Consider the following 21,687-nt stretch of genomic DNA (forward strand, 5'->3'; position numbering starts at 1 on the left):
ATGTTTTATATTTCCTGTGTCTCTTTTACTATTCTGCGTTTAATCTTAATAAATCATATTGTTATTTTGGACAGAACTTTCTTTCTGTTAATCAATAGAGCAACCCTATCATTCCTCACTATGCTAATGAAACCTTTGTTTATTTAACTTATTTATCAAATTAAATTATTGCAGGTGCCAAACTCTCTTCTACTCCACTAGCAGGGTTGATTAGAGTCAGTTCGCGTATTTGTTTTATCCTTGTGCAACAGCAAAAGTCGGAGTTAGAATAGGGGGGGGCTTAGAGCATGATTTACACATGTGGATTCTAGTAGAATTTAGTGATAAATACACTACTAGCCCCGGCACCTCGCAAACTCAGTGTGCGCCGTCTTGCTTGCGAAAGGCAAAAATCGCGTACGTCGTCTGGATCGTATCTACGAGATACTGTCAATAAGTAATGCAACACATTTTGTTCTCGGTCAGTTTCGGCTGAAAAATGAGGAATTTATTACGGGACGTCGTTGAATATTTGCGCTTCAGACTCTGTACTTACATGAAGTTGCGATAGATGGCATCGCTACAGGTAGCCATCAAAATAGCGTCTGTAACAGAGGTGCGTCCCAAGCAGAGAGCTGTCATTTAGTTTCTTATGGCGGAAAACCGGAGCATCGGAGATATTAATAGGCGCTGACAGTGGCAATTGTCATCATTGCGACAAGGTCCGCAAACCTGTCAGATTTCCCGCGTGCTGGCAAGGTGCACAAAGCTGTGACGCCAGCAATTTTGGAGCGTGAAGAAACGACTTCAGCGTCTTCGTCGCCACTAAAATGCAAACGAACTTCTCCATGACAACACTAGGCCTCACACCAGACTGCGCACCCGAGAGAAACTTCCAAAACCTCACTGGACTGTTCTTCCTCATCCACCCTACAGCCTGAATCTCGCACCTACCAACTTCCATCTGTTGGCCCAATGAAGGATGCACTCGGCGGGAAGCAATGCGTTGATGGGGAGGTTCTTGATACAGCAAGATGTTGTTTCCGTCCTCGACCAGTAGAGTGGTACCATGGGGGCAAGCAGACCCTTCCAGTAGGGTGGCGTTAGGCCATCGCATTGAGCAGAGATTACGTTGAAAAGTAAGGTTTTGTAGCTAATACAGCGGGAAATAAAGTGTACGGTAATCCTGAATAAACCCAATCTGGTATCAGAAAAATGCCTTGCAATACCTATAGAAAGCCCCTCGTATATTACCAAACGACTAACCTGGTGCACGGTCACTCGGTCCAAGTTGCAGGTTGTCTACGTAATGACTTCCTGGGACAACAATTTAATTTTCAGTATTTCATATAATTACTGACAAAATTGAAAATTTAGTCATGACCTTCTCAGTAAGAGCTACGATCTTACGTTAAACGTTCCACACGGTAAGACAAGTGTTACATATTATATTCCCCTATTAGTTGAGAATTAGAGCACTTAACGACTTCCACTGAAGTTAACAAAAAATTTAAAACCTTTACGAAACTTCAACCCACCACAAAATGATGAAAGAAAGTAAGTTTATCGCTTATCACAATTTCGCTGTTCATGCAGTAGAATAGGCATGGGCAACATTTGATTACCCATGGGTCTGACTGACGTACTGAATCTCACGTGCCACAACGTCAGGTGGAGCGACATCGGCGCTCTTAGCGCATGAAACCAAAACTACAGCGTTATGATGTTAATTGTTTATGAGTTAACGCATCTGTGTTAATGGCACTCCTTTCCCCACGCCCCACACCAAGAAATGATGCCTCTGAACAAACGTTTTTGTGAGTACATACGTTTTATGTTCATACCATCTTCAGATGTGTACATTTATTTACGCGTCATGCACATTATTTGTTTCCTTACGACGTTTACAATAGTTGCTAGTTGCAAAATTCTGCAGCGCCTAGCTCGCTCGCCGACGAATTTCTTCCGCGAGCCGGATTGAAACCAAACACGGGCTGGATCAGCTCGTGGGCCACCGGTTGCTCACCCGCGCAGTAACACTTCAGCACGTCGTTTTAATGTGTTACTTCCTAACTGTTGACTCTACCCGCAACACATTGTGCAGACAGTATCCACTTATACCACTGACTGTACCTGCATAATTATATCGTTGTACGACACACAGTTCAGGGGGATGACGTCATAAACATTGAGATGTTTGAAAAATTAGTTTTTCTTGAAACAGAGCGCAAATTACTCAGACTAATTCATCCAGAATTTCATAATGAGAGCAATTAGCGAATCCAACAAAGTTTCAACGTAATTTGAAACCTTTCCAAATTTTCTCTCGTTTCATGTTTAACGTCCAATATTTAACACATCAGTTCATTTGTAATCAGACGTTTGAAGCTGTTTCATACTGTAAGTTAGATTGTTTAAAGAATTGGGGGGGGGGGGGTCGCTGGTTCGGTCTCAAGCGAGAAAAATTGCGTCAGAATTACGGGGCTTTTTTTGCTAAATGTGAGACGATACAGGTAACCGAATTAAGAAAATTCTTCAGTGGTCGAATATGCATTAAGCTTGGACTATTAAGGAATCAATTAAGAAATACGCACTATAAAACTAACATTTGTAGCTGAGGACATCTCAGCAGAAAGGAAAGAAGCAAACTGAAAAATAAATGGTTACCAGGTGCAAACGTTATGTCATACGAACGCAGTGTAAATACAGCGAAGGTCAAAGATAACGAGTCAAGTACACTTCAGAAGTCTTAATTCGCGGCAACAAGTACCCACTGCAATAGCTTACTACCCTTGGAGACTGGCTCAAAGTTGACTTCAGACCTACGTAAGTACTAGCAACAGTCTAGAGGAGGAGGACAAAATATCCCGGAGAGCCTAAATTACTTGGTTATACTACGAACAAAAATCAAGTTTCTTATAGTCGTTATGTTCTAGTCCTGAAACCAAAAATCTTGGTTATTTAATATCAATCTTTTTTAAACAACTGGACATGTTTTTTTCTTCATCGTTAATCATCATTATACGTATTCGTTGTCGTCGACAGAGATACTCAAATTTATTAGTGCAGTATTTTCACGGTCTACCCGAAATAATGATGGACAGAAAGTATGTGTTCTTCACTAAGTTAAGTGCAATTAGAAAGCTATATTCTGAAATATCACTACTCCTGTGCTGGCCATAAACAAAGTGCCGCGGATGGGAGGATTCAGCCGCTAGCTGGCTGTAAAAGCGTGCGTCCCCGGCGCCGGAGACACGTTGTGCAGATAAATAATCTGTGCCGCAGTGATGTAACTGGCGTTACCTCTGTTGTTATCGCATGCCAGATAACGCAGGTGCACTGCTTCTCGTCCTATCAGTGGCTCTGTTTCGTGACAGAGTTTCTGCTCCGTACCCGTTTGTGAAATTTTCGTCCGACGCGAATATGTAAACGCACGTAGAGAATTTTTTGCTTCTTGGAAATGAGCAATCTGTTTGATCACGTTCATGTCGTAATTTCGACGACTGTACATGCAAAGAATTAGTTTCAACCTTACGAAACCCATTTTATTCTTCGTAGAACTTCATCCTTGAAACTTACTGGTGAATAACGAACGAATTCTAATTACTTTCATCCAAATATCCAGTAGATAGCCAGTTGACATTTTATAAAGTATTCACAAGGATGGTTCAGGTCTCTGGCTCCTCTTCTTCGTAAAGTGAGAATTTTATGTGTATAAATGTACCTCTTCATTGTTGAATTCTTCATGGTTGCAATGGGTTCGTGGAGAGTTCAGTGATTGCCGTGTTGGTAACATAAGGAAACATCCGAATTTGAAGTCTTCACCAAAGACACGGATCACCGTTAAAAGTTAATGTTCATGTTAGATGCTGTGGAGAGGCACACAATATAACCAAATACATTCGTATGTAGTTCGTTGATCAATAGTTGTACCACACAGCTCCTACTCGCCGGGCAGCCAAATGTTCATTAACTAAAATTTTCTACCGCTATGAGGATTCGTATATTCCATTTCTGATGTGTGTGTGTGTGTGTGTGTGTGTGTGTGTGTGTGTGTGTGTGTGTGTGTGTATTTTATAATGATTTCCAATGTCCAAAAGACAGAGTTGCAGTCTTAACGCCTTCATTATGATATTCCTGGAGATATACTGCCACTCGTGATTTGTAGTATTAGAACTAATCAAATATTAAAATATAATATTTGGAAGATATTTTAGTTACATATAAGACATACTAACAGCACGTAATGAAATTTTCAATTCTCAGGAGAGAAGGGAAGAATAAAAATAGATTTAAAAAATCGGTGTGTGTCATTTTACTGTTAACAATAGACAAAAAAACCTATACAATTCGAGGAGCATGCTGCGTCACTAATATTTTGCTTGCGTCAGCGTACTTACCTGAATTTTCTAGTTACGTTTGCATTCCATCAAAGCAAGTTATTTCAAGCCTCAAAGTCGATGGTGAATTTTTCTCCAGTCAAAAAATTATTGAACAAGTAAGACGTACATGATTTTATACGTCGCGAGATCTGAAATCAGATTGATTTTAGTGCTAACTGTACATTTGTCTTCGAGGTATAATGAAAGGAAGCCATTTTGCTAAAGAACCGTTAAATATCGGGCTAAAGAATTATGAATATGATACAGCTGGCTAAACGTCTCGGCTCGGTCTGCCTCACATTCAAGTAAGTTATTTTTATAACACTCTAAGATAAACAAAAAGACGTATTACGAAGGAATTATCCGAAAGGGACGGAAATTGGTGGATGTGATGTACGTGCACTGACAAAAAAAGATTACAACATTAGAAAAATTGAATGATTTATGCAAGAGAAGGAGCTTCACAAATTGCAAATTTCAGTAACGCTTTGGTCCATCCCTGGTCACCTCTAGCACTCACTAGATGCAGTTAACTTTAGTTTTTAGCCCTTCGCGAACGTAATAATCTGGTCAATAGAACTATGTCGCTAGTTCCACTAACTGAAAAATGCACTGAGAAGCTGCCATACAACACGTGTGAAAAGTGTCGTCTCACATCTTTTATGATAGAATTTCGCCGAAATGTAGTCTCTGCAACTTTCTAATCTCCCGTGCGGCGTAAGATAACGAATGTTTGCCGAAATGGGCGTGTCCTAATGTGATTACTTCTTCACTTGTTGAGCGTATCACTGACGTCTGCGCTACAGTGATTGAGAAAGAAAAAAAATATCGGAACAACACGAATTAGAGGTGTCGAATGATCAGTAAATGAATAGAGAAATTTAGGTTTGTGCCAGTACTCCGCATTCGCGACGCTTAAGTAATCTCTACAATGTCACACTGTACTCTCGAAAGAAAAGTGTTAAGGTAAAGTCTGAATAATGGGTCGTGGTCTGAAATCAAGCAACATTACGGTGTCATACGCCAAGACCTTTGCCTTGCAGTGTTCTTGGCACTTATTTGCAATATGTAATTTGGGGTGGTCTCCGTTTTAAGCAAAAGCTAGTTTTTCATGCATTTTTTTTTCTTTTGTGACGTATCTCCTGAACTGTGTGTCATACAATGATACAATTTTGTAGGTATATTCAGTGGTATAATAACCGGACACTATCTGCAAAATGTGTTGCATATAGAGTCTTTAGTAAAGAAGTAATAAATTAAAATGTCGTGCTGAAGTTTTGCTGCGCGGGTGACCTGAATATTCAGGTGGTGGTATTTAATAATTACGAATTTCCACTTACTCCCCACCCCGCCGCTATTTTCGTTTTTCACGCAAGTTTGCTAACTCGTTCACGCTAGATTGGACATTTCTTGATGCCATACCATCACGTCCAACTGAGATAAAGACGATAGTGTTCACGAATCGCGTTTATTCCTGTACTAGGCCAGTAGCTGTTAACCTGGGCCAACAAATCGACCGAAGTGTGGCACGCCTCCGTGTCACCTAAGTTATTAGCTGCACGGGCAGGTACAAAGTGAAAAAGTTAGCCTCAATCTTATAACTGCCACAAGACGTCTCAGTGATATTTTGCTATATGAAGACGGGAACGCAGCAATGAGGGGCAAATCCGAATGCAGTCTGTCTGTTAACAGTTAGTGGTTCGCCATATCACTCACATATGAGAAATTAAAAAAAGCTTTTTATATTTACCTAGTGGGAGTGCCGTTGACATTTCCTTAGTGTCTACGCATATCAAACTATGAGGTTCGCATACGAAGGAGCAGCTTGGGTACAACAAAAATAGAAGTTTGCATCGAAGCAACTGTCAGAAAGCAAGCCTGTTCCTCGAAAAAACACTATCGTTTCTTCACATAATTGCATGAAGCAGTACAGCTGCAGCGAATGTGACAGACTTCTAGGATTTGAAGAAAAGTGCTAGTTTCCATTTGACGATAAAGTCTCGATAAGCTCTTCAGCGGCACATTTGGAGTGGGTGTTGCGTGCAGCACTTAGCGGTCGCGGGCACTGACTATGTAATAGATATGTTTTTTCTTCCGCTTTGCTTAACGGCACTAGATTAATTCTTGTTTTTTTTTAGTCTCTCTCTCTCTCTCTCTCTCTCTCTCTCTCTCTCTCTCACACACACACACACACACACACACACACACACACACACACACACACACACAGGAGTGCGCGCAGCCTTGATTTTCATACCGAGCAACACTACAAACCCACTTCTGTATAGTCGCACTTTAATCGAAAGGCAGAAGGGCAGCTAAGGAAAACTTGCTCACATTTGTCAACCAACAAGTTAACCTGGTCTATGTGATTGATATTACGTAATCTTACTTTTTAAGACAGGCAGGTAAAGAATCATAACTGTCGATAGCACGCTTAGAATCATTATACAAAAAATTGAGGGTATGTGATAGTTCACACGTTTTCCTTTGGTAAAGATGGTATTCGGAGCAACTGTTTAGAGCGAATTTTTTTGTTGTTCCTGGAATATAAATTAATAAGAGAAACATTTGTATATATTTAAATTGGTAGTGTGTAACTTCTTTAAGTTTTTAAAGAAAGCAGCATTATTTTGTTTGAACTTCTTACTTTACGCTACATCTCCGTAGATTGCGACGGGAAATGGGCTCAGAAGACGTCTGGGAAAAACATGCTTACGTATGTATCTCCATGCGAAACAGATAGAACTACTCGTAAAATTACGAAGACTTAGGCAGAAATGTTTCCTTATCGTTTTCAGTATTTAATAATCTTAGATTAACGGGCTTTAGATACAATGAGTCACGATCAAGATTGCTGTTCAGGTAAGAGGACAGCACTTATCAACAGGCACAGGATTTCCTTAGGCATGGTTCTAGCAGAATAAGCTCATAATTCTGTGACTTCGTAACTATCTGCACCGATTAGATATTGTGGCAAACGGGACCTAAATCACATGATACCTGTCCGACGGTGCATTGCCTTTATATACTTGTGAACGTTAGAAAAGGCGCCTGTTTTCCTTATTCTGTACGTACGTTGCAAAAGGAGATGCGCTATCAACCTACAATAAATATATGAAGCATATTTCCGGAAATAAGTCGCACAGTAAAATTTTTTATTACTATTTCTTTCTTCCCTGTTAGTTTCGAAGTCGGAGCACTAATCTGTAGCGAAATATGAAATAATAGAGAGAGATGCGGCTGTGAAACTGCGGTTTCCAAAAAGAATGCTCTTTCAGCTACGGACCAATACAGGAAGTTGTCCTTTACGATAATGGAGATCATGAAAAAGTAAAGTGTACGTATTGACGTTACATTGACCTCATAACGAACGCTGTATTGGTATCCATGTTGGTCAATGTGTGTAATTCCCAGCAGAATTGACAGTCAATTTTTGCGTACAGTTTTACGTAGTCTGTTGAGCGTTGGTGTTCGATGCTTGTAAGCAGGCAGTTGAGCAGACATAAAACCACGCTAGTGTCTCAGCTCTCGAGAAAGCGCCACATGAGTCTCGAAATAGTGTGAGAAACAGGAATCGTTATCTCGGCTAAAAACCAGAAGAGACGTTATTAATAAATTAGGGAACTACATTATGTGTATCACGTAGCTGTTGCGTAGCTAGACCGACAAGAAATTATCAATTCGTAGCTCTGCCACGAATACTGCCGTTGTTTGTTCTGCGTTAGTAAACCTCTTATACGTTTTCTTTCGTTTTCATTTTTATGGAGTATTTAGTAATCAGCGGAAAAATGCTCCTATGGGAACAAAAAGAAAAGAGATTATGTTGTTGCTTATGTAGAAGACTCACTGGAAAGTTGGGTACCAGCATGCTCATTCTACCTTCCTCAGCACCTCTAAAAAATTTTGACGAGCGAACATATTCGCACTCGTTCTAACATGCAAATCTCCCCTCACTTCCACAAGCTTCCCTAACTGTAACTTACGCTGTTAAGTCGCTCATACCCAACCACTCCCAGTTGCCCTTTCTCACGCACTCAGTCAGCTCAATTCACTGTCACTCTCTTTGAGTCTCTCTGCCATTGTCTCCTGTGTAATAGTCATAGTACCCTTCGTTCTGCCCTATTATTACAGTCTCCTCTCACTGTCGTTGTCTCCCTCTTGCTCCCCCTTAATGCTAGCATCTTATTCCTTCCTTCCTACTGCTGCTGTATCCTCTCTCTCTCTCTCTCTCTCTCTCTCTCTCTCTCTCTCTCTCTCTCATTCGTAGTCATCGTAATATACTCTGTCTCTCATTATAATTGGCTTTCACCCTCCACCACTTTCTCCTTGTGTTTGCCTCCTCGCCCCTCACCGGGCCGCTGTCTCCTTCACTCTTTTCTTAGCACTGTTCTGTCACTGTCAGCTATGTTCTACTGTCGCTGTGTCCCTTTCTGTCTCTCACTCTGCCATGCTCGTCTTCGCTCTTTCTATAACACAACCACTGTCTGCCATCTTCCAGTATTTATTACTTTTCCATCTCTTTGCCACTACCTCTGTCTCCTTCTCTCTCAGCACAAAGAAGCGCGAATAGGTTCACGTGATAATACTTCTACGAAACTTTTTGGAGGTGCTGAGGAAGGCAGAATGAGGCAGCTGGTGTCCCACATTTTAGTCATTCAATTTTTCTTGCATAATTTCACGTCAAAAGTACGGTGACTTTGAACCTCTGTATCTGGTTAAAGATAACTCGAATATTTTCAAGGTTCTCCGAAATCGGGACCTTAGAAATACATGGTTAAAAATTCAATGATTTGCTGTGCATAGCCGTCTCTGAATCGTCGGTTGGGTTTTGGTCCGCTGGTGATGGCCAAAATATATTTAAATAAACCTTTTTTAAGGGTTTTCCGAGGAACCGCCCATGAACTAGTAGTGCCTCCGTAAGTCCCGTCAAGCTCTCCGTTTATATCAAATGCAAAAAGGAGCCGATTTACTCCATTTGGCTAAACAGGAAGAAGACCTAGTACTGTAGGACAGTGACACTGAGGTGAGCCTTCTGTTGGATATGCAAATGGTCCCTAGACTAAGGGCCGTCCGATACACTTGACCCTGCGTTTTTATCACCAACAGCACCCCGGGGAATGAGCAACGGAAAATCCCGTTTTTATGTGCAGAGGTTTGGAACATATTAGGTTTTGTTGTTTCTCCAAAAGTTCTTACGTACACAGGCTACATCCGTACTGCATGAGGAAAACTCAGTGATCGTCATGTAAAGTTGTATTATATATATTTCAGCTTCAGGTGAATCAAACGATATCACTATTGCGTTGGATTTATTACCATGTCATCATGGGAATATCTCCGTAAAAAAAAGAAAAAGGGAGATAGTAAAAGACTAGGAAACTAAATTACAAATCAGACTAATCTCTATAAATAACTGTACGTTCTTTAATGCAGATTTGGCGAGTTATTTTGTAACGCACTCAAGTGTGTACATTTGGGTATAAGAATTAGTTTGGTTTATATTTTTTTTTAACAGATCTGATGATAATTTGGTAATATGTCGAAACCAGTAATGGTACCATATGAGTGACCTGAGGTTGAAATATATGATAAAAAGTTCTTATATAGGTGTGTGTTTTATCCAGTTTACACATGGGACAAATAATCAGACTATGAATCGCGGCATAATTGTATAAAGTTGCACTACTTTCTTTACATTAATAGTAGTCCGTAATGACATCTATCGTAGTTCTAGAAAGCAGACTATAAACTTGCTGGACCAAGAAAGTAAATGATTTAATCAGAAGTGATGTTACTTTCTCTCCTCCGACCTGCCTCACTCAGCATGTCATGCGACGCTATGTATCTTCCACGCACAAAGCAATGAAAGAGTTTCAACCCACGCTACCTGACAGTGTACTGGAACTGAGGCTGAAACACGAACCTTTGTATTGGTAGTCTCATATCCATTCAACAGCTGAATCGACTGAGAACCATTGGCGAATGTGCACAGTTGATAAGCTGGTGTAAATTCGTAACTCCTTGACATTCTCCTTCTTTTTGACCCGAGCCCCCCCCCCCCCCCCCATCTACAAGAAGGAACTTAACGACTTTGACTTCGAACAGCGCCTACGTGTTATGTTTCATTCACACACGTCAGCACAGAGACACCACTGCCAGACTGGAGATAGTGCAAGAGACTCAGCGCGTGGCGCCAAAGAACCGATTACATAAGCTCACCAAGGGCGGCGCGGAGGCCAGCCGCTGCGGTTCATTCACCAGCTGTCCTCTGCTGTGCCTGTGAACGGATCTCTTAGCTATATGCTCTTACCGTCGATTTTGCTTTTAAAACCGCGAGATAGGTACTGTAGTTTCCTTGAAATCAGCTCACATTGGTTGCCTTGTCGGAGGACAATTACTGTACGCTCTAATTCAACGTACAGATTTGTAGTTACCCAATATAAAATGTTTCACGAACACAATATGCTAAGACAACGCTGTCCAACAATACTGCCTGCATAATGCAGTTGATCGAGGAGCGCTGTAATACAGTATCTACGAAGGTGGTTTAGTTAGTGTGGTAAAAAAGCAAGAAAAAGTGTTTCGTATATAACTCACCTTACTTTTCGACAGTTTCCTTTGATGGATACACACTTGGTTCAGCGATCCTCCACCTTTTTCATCTCATCAGAAAAATAGGTTCTGTCAAACTGCAAAATACTCGTAGAGTGGAACTATCACATCCTCATTTGGTGAAAATTTCTTCCCAGCAAGCCAAAGTTTCAAGTGAGGGAACGGGAAGAAGTCTCTTGGCGCTACGTCTGATGAATAAGGCGGATGAGAGCCCAATTCATGCACTTTCGCCATTGTTATCGCTGATGTGTGGGATGGTGCATTATCCTGGTGAAAGAGCAATTTTTTGCGTGCCAACCTTGGTCTTTCTTTCAGCCAACGCAAGTTTCAAACGATCCAGCAATGAAGCATAATAGAGTCGAGTTACGGTTCTGTCTTTTTTCAAGTAATCTATGACGATTATTTCGTGGGAATCCCAAAAAACAGTGCCATCACCTTAGCTGCTGACAAAATGATCATTGCTTTCTTCGGTGCACTTTCACTTGCCTTTGTGCATTGATTTGACTGCCGTTTTTACTCTGGCGTGTAATTATGGCTCCAGGTTTCATCAACAGTGACAATTCGACGCAAGACGTCTTGCGGATTGCGATTAAACATCGCTAGAGATTGTGTTGAAATGTTATGGAGGATGCGCTTTTGGTCGACTTAGCAATCGCGGCACCAACCTCGATCACTGCTTCTTCATAGCCGGTACTGCGTGAGGGATATTAAGCACGCACTCAGTTGATCTTGTCTACAGCCTCAGCAAACTCACGCATTTTTATTCGGCGGTCTTGCTGTACCTTACCATGGATTTTGTCAATGGTTTCCTTAGTGGTGACCTCAGTTGGACGCCTTGAGCGCCCTTCGTCTTGTCCGACCACGTTTAAATTCATTAATCGAAAATAAATGGTCTTTAATGAGGGTGCATAGTCCGCATGAACTTCATCCAATTCTTTTTCGATTTGTACGGCAGTGCTACCCTTCAAATGAAAATGTTTAATAACGGCACGGAACTCTGTTTTCTTCATTTTTAAACACAGTCGACACACTGACCAGTGTAGATAGCTGTCAACATTGTTGAAATTCATTATATGATCCTTGGAATTAACAAGCTTACCAACCATGAAGGTACAGCAAAAATGTTCCATTCGTTCATGAAAATTAAATGGACTTGTCAATCTACTCTCCTAGTACGTAAAACAAAATAGTATACACATAACTATAACGAGCGTCTGCAAAGTTCGGTGAATGATCACACCCAAATAATGGAAACAAGAATTGAAATGTAAATACCTCTAGTGGCCTGTCAGCAAACACTTCTTGTGGAATCGTTCGAAGCACCTCGGTCACGCGTTGTTGGATATCCGCAACGTCTGCTAATGTTCGTGAATAAGGCTGCTTACACGGTCTTTGCTTATCTTCAACTCTTCTGCTTTCATTCGCAAAGATATCCTCAAGCAGCCATCGAGCTCGTGTCATTGCGAAACAGAGCACAAAATGGAGCAATGCGTTAACCTGTTTCACTTGAATTTAGGGAAAACGATGGCGGAGACTCATCGAATGTTAGTGCAAGAGTACGATGTTGAAGCAGTGAGCAAAATGTATGTTTGGGTGGTTTGAACGCCTTAGTATGGGAAGGACAATGTCGAGGATGAGCCACGTTCGAGGCAACACGCACAACCTCAGCAACAACGAACGAATGCAGCGAATGCTTGCGGAATCTCGGCAGGTGACATTAGAATGAGAGCAAAGGGATCGAAGATTAGACAGTGTGAGCACTATTGTTCACGTGCATTGACCGCGCGTGACCACGGTGCTTAGAGCGATTCCACCAGAAGCGTTTGCTGACCGTTTCCAACAGCTTCACAACGGATGTCACAAGTGTATTGTAGCTAATGCTGATTACATTGAAGACCAGTAAAGGTATTTTATGTGTAACTTTGGTTTCCTTTAGTTTCGGAGACCATTCACCGCACTTTCCAGCTGAACCTTGGAAGTTCATACTCCAGTGCACTCATGGTGCCGTTCAAAGAATAAAGACAAAATATGTATGGCATGAAGCAATTGGTTTTATTCTGTTCTATACAGACAGATGTAATGTAACATTAATAACATAATATCCTCATTTAGGCTTTGCCAAATCGTTTGTTGGATGCTACCATGGTTTCTTCAACAAAACTACAGTCGATTACCTTATCCGACCCCGTCTGATTTTCTGTTCAGTCCCCTGATGACATGACGAAGACGGGACGGCGAACGTAAACATGCACTCATAGGTTCAGGAAGGAATGGGAAATCAGTATTTTCTCTTGTTCTTTCTACATCGAGTCGGCATGTTTATTACCAGATTTGGCATCGTTAATGTTAGTGTGCGCCTTTCCTTTCGCCACCCTTTTACTCCCTTTCCCTCTCCTCTCCCTACTCCCAGGTGTCCGCTAGTAGTATGATACATTTGAAAGTTTTCTAAATGTTAGTGTATCGTGTATCTGAAGCGAGGCGTGGGTACCAGCCCGGTGTTCATCTAAACAGATGTGGGGAAACGTTCTAAAAACCACGTCCTGGCTGCCGGATTCGCCAGCTGTCGCCGTTAATCCACCTGGCAAATTCGATCAGAGGCCGCGCCCCTGTATGAATGCCGTCGGCGGCGTGCTGACAAGCCTGGCTATCCGATCCGGTGTAGGAAGTCAGTATCGTGTAAAAATAACCGAAAATGGACGGTATTTTGGTCGCTGGGCTGATTTAGTAACCCTAACGAGATATCTTTCTTCTATTTCACTAAACTTTGACTTAGAACTCTTGTTAAACCGTCTACGATGACAAGAATTGCAACAACTATTTTTCCCATTTCTTTGTGTTCTACGAAATTTTGATGAATGGCGAACGCTTGATAATTTTGTAGTATTATTAATAAAAAATGTTCACCTTCCGTTGTAACTATACTAGTGAAAAGCATGTAATTAATTATTCTGCAGTCCACGTACATATTATGTTCTGAATAGATTTTTGTTTGACTTTGCGGATTAAAAGTGTTTGACGTCAGTTTAGAATTTAAAGCTTCAAACACGGGCCGTCTGTTCAGAAATCTTATATTGTCGTTAAATGTGACTTTCATATTTAGCAAGGCTTCGTGTAATTGAAAATTTTCCAAATTTCGACACGCATCCGCTGTGAAGCGAAAATCTTCCTATTGTTTCTAGGACCCAGACGAGATGACACCAAGATTAAGATGGTCGACAAACCCACACACAGCGAGCATAGAGACGTGTTACCTATCAAGTTTGTATACAGAAACAATAGTATTTTCATTGAGAGGTCGGTCAGAGAGAGAGAGAGAGAGAGAGAGAGAGAGAGAGAGAGATGGGGGGCGGGGGCAGTAGATACCTCTCTCTCTCTCTCTCTCTCTCTCTTTCTTACAATGTGACACCTGACGCCTCTTGATACTAAGCGATAATCATCTATGTCACAATTGATAGGAGGAGGGTGAGGCCTTAGCCAACGGCCATGCCGCAGTGGGACACCGATTCCTGTCAGATCACCCGAAGTTAAACGCTGTCGGGCTTGGCTAGCTAGCACTTGGATGGGTGACCGTCCGGGTCTGCCGAACGCTGTTGGAAAGCGGGGTGCACTCAGCCCCTGTGGGGCCGGTTGAGGAGCTACTTGATTGAGGAGTAGCAGCTCGGATCACGAAATCTGACAACGGCCGGGAAAGCTGTGTGCTGCCCACATGTGCTCCTCCATATCCGCATCAAGTGACACTTATCGGTTGAGGATGACACGGAAGTCAATCAGTACCGTTGGCCCTTTCGAGACCTGTTCGCACGGATTTCAGTTTAGTTTAGGTTAGGGTGACGTCTTGGCTGCAGTGTATTTATAGACAGGTCTAAAAATATGGAAGGGCCTATTGTGACGGATGGATGGCTGTATGGCAGCACCCAAACACGAGCTGAAAGATAGTGTGATTTGTCCTGCTAGAAATATTGAAAATATTGTAATAATATGCTTTATACAGACCTCGCCCGAGTCTCACTACTACGCATATCCTTAGGGGAGGACGACGGTTCAATCCCGCGTCCGGCCTTCCTGATTTAGGTTTTCCGTGATTTCCCGAAATCGCTCCAGGCGAATGCCGGGATGGTTCCTTTCAAAGGGCGCGGCCGACTTCCTTCCCCGTCCTTCCCTAATCCGATGAGACCGATGACCTCGCTGTCTGGTCTCCTTCCCCAAAAACAACACAAACCGCCATATCCTTAGGCTTGAAATGTACCGAAAGCGTGGCTCACGTTATCTATGGAACGTCTTACTAAATGCTCGCACTGTGGCTTAGTATGTGCCCTCTGGGGTATTTTATAGCTAGAGTAACCAGTAACTTGACATAGCGCATATTGTCTTGTTGCAGGTTGGGGGAATCATGAAGTACAAACAGCCGCTCGGAAGTGGTATATAGCAGGAGGCAGCGAGCCCGGAACAGCTGCGACGAACGCGCAGCTAATGCCACAACTGCGACGACGCGACTACACCCCGAGCAACGCAACAGGTATGCGCGCTACTCGCCAACGTGACAGGCAGGAAGAAGGGCCCGTAATTAGGTGCGCTGTAGCTCAAAACGTCCAGGCACTGGCGTCACGACGAAAGCGCGAGCGGTGCAGACTGTGCGTGGGAGAGTCTGTGAGTACAGGCACAACGCGTCAACTTCACTGCGTGTTTTCTGCCAGAATCTGCCAACGGAGAGAACTGAGGGAGATGGCTTTAGGGTTCCACAAGTTCGGTAACTCTGCCAGAAATATTTCGTAAGAGTAACAGGGATCCTCAGTCGACCATTTACGACGCCATTTGAAGCTGACACTTGGGAAGCATTTAAAACCGCTAACTCCCGTTTAGAGCTAAGGAATGATTACCACTGAATTGTAAGGCATTCTATAAATGACTATGCAAACCTATTGTAGATGGCGTACATTGCAGCTCAGATGATCTTGTTTCAATGACCTACTTCTGTCTCAATTGTAACTGTTTGATATTTGATCGCCTATTTAAAGCAAAGTGCAGTAGATCTTGATTAGGAAAAATCTGACTGATTTACTGGACTGGCCTGCTCAAAATATAAGCGTCATTTTTGTGACATGTCAGCCTAGAGAAAAATGGAAATGAGCTTTTGGCGTCATTGGCCGGGAGGCCACTTGAACCTGGCAGCAACTGTTCATCATACATCAGAAAAGTGGACAGAATTACCGCCTTCAGTATATAAGAGCTTAACATCTTAAGCAGTTTCGACAACGCCGACGGTGTGGCCGAGCGGCTCTAGGCGCTTCAGTCTGGAACCGCGCGACCGCCACGGTCGCAGGTTCGAATCCTGCCTCGGGCATGGATGTGTGTGATGCCCTTGGGTTAGTTAGGTTTTAGCAGTTCCAAGTTCTAGGGGACTGATGACCTCAGATGTTAAGTCCCATAGTGCTCAGAGCCATTTGAAATAGTTTCGACAAACCTGGGAATACTAGTCGAGGGCCGCTCGAAAATAACCCCTGTGGAAGGTCAGCAAGCTTCAGCTTTTCAATGAAATCCTTGCTAAAGGTCTTGATGCAGGCTCCACTTCGGACAAGACGGCGTGTTTAGAACGCTCGGAAATACGAAAAAGTTGTTATAAATATGTGGCCCGTAACCCAATACTTCCGGAGATTTCGATCCATTGCAGATACACAAGAGGGAAGCCTTATCTAAATGAGGCGATAGCAATGCGCTGAAAGATCACGTTCGGATGCTAGTCCGTGCGTGTACGTTTGAGCTATGAAAGCTGTCGCAGAATTTATGCATTATTTTAAATTAAATTCGAAACTGGTCCACCACCACGGCCGCCGATCTCGACCGATTTGGAAAACACAATCTTAGTGACCATAATTCTTGCATAGGATTTACTTCTGTGTGGCTGCGTCCTAATATGCCGAAGCTCTTCGAAGCCGGTGGTTTACGGGGTCTGGCATCTCCTTATTTCGTGTCAGGCACGCGTGTCCAACCGGTGGCCCACGACTGATTTTAATCCGGCTCCCGGAAGGAGAGAGAACAGCGTATTAGAACATTGCAAGTGTTGGAATTTAATGTAATTTATAGCGAAACAGCTATAATTAGTTACTTTTATAGGCCTTCAGTTTTCCATATCGACGTTTTAGTATGCGTAGCATCTCACATTCTCATGTTTACATTTATTTACGTGTCGCGAACATTGTTTCTTCACTAACGGCGTTACAGAATTTTGCAATGGTATTTTTTTTTTTTTTTTTTTGGACAGCTGCTGTGCTTCGTAGTAAGTAAACATTGTTCACGACGCGTAAATAAATGTAAACATCTGAACACGTAGTGAACATAAAATGAAAGTACTCTCAAAAGCGCGTGTTTTGAGGCATAATTTGTTGCCATAACGTGTCGGGAAAGGTGTGCAATTTATATCATAGTTCTGACTTAATGCGCTAGGAGCGCTACTGCCGATTTGCGTGAAGGGCTGGCCTGCGAGCTTAAGTACGTGAATTACGCCGGCGGGTCACCAGAGGGTGTCCATCCCTGGTGTAAAGCCTTATCCGAAGATGAAACTCTATAAAAGTAAAAGGCCGACGTCACTAACGCTCACTGTTCGACGTTGCACGATACGGAGATTCGAATCTTCTCAGTGGAAGAAACCTTCAGCCTTGGGAGGAGAACTGGTGGAGTCAAGCTCAGCCAGACTAGGCACCAAAGCCAAGGATAAAATTCAAAATCTCTCCCAGCTTTTCATGGAGTAAAGGCATGTGGCATGTTAATCACTCTGTCGGACGGGAACGTAAGCTCAGTGACCCCCGCCCTCTTCGTGCTATTCGAGAGGCGGAGGCTATAATTATATACCGATATCAGGCTTCGCCCTCTCCCTTTCGTTCACCCATAACGCAACTCTGCTTTATACATACACTCATCACAGTCATTAACAGGCAACAGATAGACACATCGACATTTCATAACAGAATAGCCGTTATGGATGACGAACTGCAACTGTGATTTAAATCGGCGATTTAACTAGCTATAAATATGTAACCAGTAGCTTTTTTGGATTTTAGATACGATTTATTGCACCATAAACTAGTTTTCGAGCTACTGCAAGATTATCATCAGGTGGTGGCGTTACAGGAACATTATATTGTGGAGCTAGACGCTGTGGTGATGGGGCTTGCGAAAATGACGGAAATTTAGTAATCGGTAACGAAACTTTTATGTAACAGAAACGTTCTTACCTTATTTACAGGGCACTGCATCGTGGTATCCATACTAAATCTGTTCCCATAATTGGCATTATGTGGTGTTGTTGTTGTGGTCTTCAGTCCTGAGACTGGTTTGATGCATCTCTCCATGCTACTCTATCCTGTGCAAGCTTCTTCATCTCCCAGTACATACTGCAACCTACATCCTTCTGAATCTGTTTAGTATATTCATCTCTTGGTCTCCCTCTACGATTTTTACCCTCCACGCTGCCCTCCAATACTGAATTGGTGATCCCTCGATGTCTCAAAACATGTCCTACCAACCGATCCCTTCTTCTAGTCAAGTTGTGCCACAATCTCCTCTTCTCCCCAATTCTATTCAATACCTCCTCATTAGTTATGTGATCAACCCATCTAATCTTCAGCATTATTCTGTAGCACCACATTTCGAAAGCTTCTATTCTCTTCTTGTCTAAGCTATTTATCGTCCACGTTTCACTTCCATACATGGCTACACTCCATACAAATACTTTGAGAAACGACTTCCTGACACTTAAATCAATAATCGATGTTAACAAATTTCTCTTCTTCAGAAATGCTTTCCTTGCCATTGCCAGTCTACATTTTATATCCTCTCTACTTCGACCATCATCAGTTATTTTGCTCCCCAAATAGCAAAACTCCTTTACTACTTTAAGTGTCTCATTTCCTAAGCTAATTCCCTCAGCATCACCCGACTTAATTCGACTACATTCCATTATTCTTGTTTTGCTTTTGTTGATGTTCATCTTATACCCTCCTTTCAAGACACTGTCCATTCCGTTCAACTGCTCTTCCAAGTCCTTTGCTGTCTCTGACAGAATTACAACGTCATCGGCGAACCTCAAAGATTTTATTTCTTCTCCATGGATTTTAATGCTTACTCCGAATTTTTCTTTTGTTTCCTTTATTGCTTGCTCAATATACAGATTGAATAACATCGGGGAGAGGATACAACCCTGTCTCACTCCCTTCCAACCGCTGCTTCCCTTTCATGCCCCTCGACTCTTATAACTGCCATCTGTTTCGGTACAAATTGTAAATAGCCATTCCCTCCCTGTATTTTACCCCTGTCACCTTTAGAATTTGAAAGAGAGTATTCCAGTCAACATTGTCAAAAGCTTTTCTAGGTCTACAAATGCTAGAAACGTAGGTTTGCCTTTCCTTAATCTTTCTTCTAAGATAAGTCTTAGGGTCAGTATTGCCTCACGTGTTCCAACATTTCTACGGAATCCAAACTGATCTTCCCCGAGGTCGGCTTCTATCAGTTTTTCCATTCGTCTGTAAAGAATTCGCGCTAGTATTTTGCAGCTGTGACTTATTCAATGCTTTCTTTGGGATTGAGATTATTATATTCTTCTTGAAGTATGAGGGTATTTCGCTTGTCTCATACATCTTGCTCACCAGATGGTAGAGTTTTGTCATGACTGGCTCTCCCAAGGCCATCAGTGGTTCTAATGGAATGTTGGCTACTCCGGGGGCCTTGTTTCGACTCAGGTCTTTCAGTGCTCAGTCAAACTCTTCACGCAATATCATATTTCCCATTTCATCTTCATCTACATCCTCTTCCATTTCCATAATATTGTCCTCAAGTACATCGCCCTTGTATATGCCCTCTACATACTCCTTCCACCTTTCTGGTTTCCCCTCTTTGCCTAGAACTGGGTTGCCATCAAAGCTCTTTATTCATGCAAGTGGTTCTCCTTTCGCCAAAGGTCTCTTTAATTTTCCTGTAGGCAGTATCTATCTTACCCCTAGTGAGATAAGCCTCTACATCCTTACATTTGTCCTCTAGCCATCCCTGCTTAGCCATTTTGCACTTCCTGTCGATATCATTTTTGAGACGTTTGTATTCCTTTTTGCCTGCTTCATTTACTGCATTTTTATATTTTCTACTTTCATCAATTAAATTCAGCATCTCTTCTGTTACCCAAGGGGTTTCTACTAGCCCTCGTCTTTTTACCTATTTGATCCTCTGCTGCCTTCACTATTTCATCCCTCAAAGCTACCCATTCTTCTTCTACCGTATTTCTTTCCCCCATTCCTGTCAATTGTTCCCTAATGCTCTTCCTGAAACCCTGTACAACCTCTGGTTCTTTCAGTTTATCCAGGTCCCATCTCCTTAAATTCCCACCTTTTTGCAGTTTCTTCAGTTTTAATCTACAGTTCATAACCAATAGATTGTGGTCAGAGTCCACATCTGCCCCTGGAAATGTCTTACAATTTAAAACCTGGTTCCTAAATCTCTGTCTTACCATTATGTAATCTATCTGATACCTTTTAGTATGTGGTGTACACACAAATATACACAGTATTTAGTTGCACTTGGTTTCACACTTATTCACAGAATACAAACATTGGATGTAAATACAAAGAATATGTATGCACTAGATATGAGGGTAGTCCACAAAGTAAGTTCCGTTTCTCTCTCTATCCGCGGCAGCTCTACGATCGCAGTTCTGAGCATGCGGGGCACTCAAGGAGAAGACATGTACGCCATTTTCAGATCGCTGCTGACGACATGTGCTTTGTAGTGCTTCTTTATGTCAGCCGTAATTGAAAATGACGCGTGTGAAATCAGATCTGTGATTCGTTTTCTAAATGCAAAGAAAGTTAAACCAAAGGAAATTCATCGGCAAATCTGCGAGGTTTACAGACAAAATGCTATGAGTGATTCAGTGGTTAGAAGATGGGTCAGACTGTTCAATGAAGGACGTGATCAAGTGCACGATGGAGAACGAAGTGGACGCCAGTCTGTGGTTACTCATGAACTGGTTCACACAATTGAAGAAAAGATTAAGCACAACCATTAGTTTACACTTGGTGCCCTTGCTGTGGAAGTTCCGCAAATCTCACGATCACTAATTCATGAAATTGTTACTGAAATTTCGGAAACTTTGCTCGCGTTGGGTAGTCGAAATTGTTACTGAACAACACAAAAAAACAACGGATGGGCAGTGCACTTCAGTTTTTGACACCCTACAATGAAGAAGGCGATGGTTTTCTTTCTCGGATAGTCACGGGGGATGAAACTTGGATATCGTAATACACCCCTGAAACAAAACGGCAATCAATGGAATGGAGGCACATTTCATCCCCAACGAATTTAAGCCTAAGCAAATCTTGACACCTCGAAAAGTCATGTGCACCGTTTTTTGGACGAAAAAGGGCAATCATTTTGCTGATTGATTTCTTACCACGAGGCCAAACAATCAGTGCACGTGGTTACTGCGAGACCATTAAGAAATTGCCCCGCGCAATACAGAAGCAGCGCCGAGGATTACTGTCAAAAGGTGGTGTTTTTCAGCATACACCATCTGATCAAAAGTGTTCGGCAAGAAATTAGTGGACATTAATATAGGGTCTGACCTCCCTTAGCCTTCATGGAAACCTGAATTCTGCTGGGGATACTTTCAGTGAGGTGTCTCAATGTCTTCTCAGGACCCGAAACCGCATAAGGTAATGGGGTGTGGAGC

The 21,687-nt window shown here is 42.3% G+C and overlaps 1 protein-coding gene across 5 annotated transcripts in view; it reads left to right on the forward strand.

Moving 5' to 3' along the window:
- The window catches only part of LOC126202966 (putative fatty acyl-CoA reductase CG5065), a 534,251-nt gene that overhangs the window by 431,381 nt on the left and 81,183 nt on the right, over positions 1-21,687 (forward strand). For 3 of the 5 annotated variants that reach the window (XM_049937103.1, XM_049937107.1, XM_049937104.1), the window contains one exon: positions 15,355-15,492. The exons of the other annotated variants lie outside the window; for them this stretch is intronic. The gene's annotated coding sequence lies outside the window, so the exon portion shown is untranslated. The remainder of the gene's footprint in view (positions 1-15,354; positions 15,493-21,687) is intronic. 5 annotated transcript variants of the gene reach the window in all.

The sequence above is a fragment of the Schistocerca nitens genome, chromosome 9 (genome assembly GCF_023898315.1).
Source record: "Schistocerca nitens isolate TAMUIC-IGC-003100 chromosome 9, iqSchNite1.1, whole genome shotgun sequence".
Classification (NCBI taxonomy): Eukaryota; Metazoa; Arthropoda; class Insecta; order Orthoptera; family Acrididae; genus Schistocerca; species Schistocerca nitens.